This window comes from Acomys russatus, chromosome 5 (genome assembly GCF_903995435.1).
Source record: "Acomys russatus chromosome 5, mAcoRus1.1, whole genome shotgun sequence".
Classification (NCBI taxonomy): domain Eukaryota; kingdom Metazoa; phylum Chordata; class Mammalia; order Rodentia; family Muridae; genus Acomys; species Acomys russatus.
Genome location: NC_067141.1, coordinates 24162817 through 24164676, shown reverse-complemented (window position 1 = coordinate 24164676; position 1860 = coordinate 24162817). Strand labels below are relative to the sequence as shown.

At 47.4% G+C, this 1860-nt stretch overlaps 1 non-coding gene across 1 annotated transcript; it reads right to left on the bottom strand.

The window, feature by feature from the left end:
- Nucleotides 1–918: 918 nt before the first annotated feature.
- Trnan-guu (transfer RNA asparagine (anticodon GUU)) lies at nucleotides 919–992 on the bottom strand. Its single transcript has one exon. It is a non-coding gene; the product is annotated as a tRNA-Asn (tRNA).
- Between the last annotated feature and the right edge of the window lie 868 nt (nucleotides 993–1860).

The window sequence follows — 1860 nt, the reverse complement described above, 5'->3', positions numbered from 1 at the left end:
GACCAATGAGATCCTGTCCCATGCAGTAGCTCCTTGGCTGCTTCAAGTTCCTGCCTCGACTTCCCCTCAGTGATGGACTTTAACCTGGGATTATGAGCTGAGAAAATCTCATTCTTGTTTTTGTCAGGATATTTCATCACAGCAACAGAAGTGACACCAGGACAGGGACACTCCTAGGTGCTTTCCCTGCCACAATGGACTGGAAGCTCCTGAACCTGTGAGCTGAGATGCATCCTCCTGCTCACATGATTTCTGTCTGTATTTTATCACAGTGGCAAGACAGAAAGAAACACCCTACCAGTCCTTATGTGAGCGCCAGTACCAGTGCTCTGGCAGAGGTTACCCTGCCCTCTCTTGTACTCTGGGTCACAATAAAAAAGGCCACCGCTGAACACAGCTGGAGCTCAAGTGCTAAGAGGTGAGTGCTGCGATGCCAGGCCCAAGACCAGAAGCCAAAGGGCCCGGGTGAGAACCCTCAGAGAGCAGAGGACCCTTGAAAAGAGAGTGCAACCAAAGGGTCAGTTCTCAGGCAGAGTTTCAGGGCTTGAGTGTGTGTGTTTAGGGGATGTGATATGCTGTGGCTCAAATGTGGCCCTCACAAAGTTCATGTCTCATAAATTTCATTCTCAAAGTCACATGCTGATAGCAATTGGAGATGTGGCCTTTGGGGGTGATCAGGTTAGATGAGATCATGTGGGTGGGGCCTTTGATGGCATCGGTGGCTTTTTAAGACAAGAAAGAGAGACTGAGCTGACATCCATGTTGTGTCCTGCCATACAGTGCCCTGTGCTCTGCTGTGATGTGTCATGTGAGCAGAATGAGGGAAGCAGACCCTGGTTCCACACTGCTGAGCTTCCGAGCCTGATTCCCCTGAGCTGATTAATCTCCTGTTCTTTTTATGAGTATTTTAGAGTCACACGTCCCCAGGTGGGTTCGAACCATCAACCTTTCAGTTAACAGCTGAATGTGCTGACCAATTGCACAATGGAGACATTAACTTCCTGTTTTTAATGAATTACTCAGTCTTAGCTATTCTGTTTCAGCAACAGAGACTAGACCAAGTGCAAAAATGTATCACTTACATAAGAAGATCTTGATGGGAGGAGGAGGAGAAGGATTTAAAAAAAAAAAAAGACAGGAATGAAGAGGAAGTTGTGAAGGAGGAAGAGAATGAGGAATAAAAGAGAAAAAGGAGGAAGAGGAAAAAGAAGATTGGAGGAAGAGGAGGATGACAATGAGGAGAAGAATGAGGAAAAGAAGGAGGAGGGAGGAGGGAGATGAACAGGAAGAGGAGAAGAAAGGAAAAAAAGAAAAAAGAGGGGAGGAGGAGGAAAGAGAAGAAGAGGAGAAGGAAAAGAATGAAGAGGAGATGGAGAAGGAGAAGGAGGGAGTGAATGAGTAGGGAGGAAAATAGAGCTTCCAAGACAGGAACTTGTGGCCATGGGGCCTTGTGGTGGCTTCAACAGGTATGGCCCCCACAAACTCACTTGTTTGACCGGTTGGCCCATTAGGAGTGGCACTACTAGGGGGTGTGGCCTTGTTGGAGTAGGCGTGGCCTTGTTGGAGGAAGTGTGTCACCGTGGGGCGGGCTTTGAGGCCTTCTCAAGCTATGCCCACTGTGGTACACAGTCTCCTGCCACCTGCAGATCAAGATGTAGCTCTCAGCTCCTTCTCTAGCACCATGTCTGTTGAGTGATGTTTTTGTGTACTGTGTAAAGATCATCCTTGTATTACTCAAATGCTGACTTCTGTGCTGGTGCAGAGCTGATTACAGGGCAGACTTTAGCATTGTCATTTCTTATGAAGCATCTCCTTTCTCAATGCTTTGTAAACACTGTTCTCCATCACCTTCTGATTGGT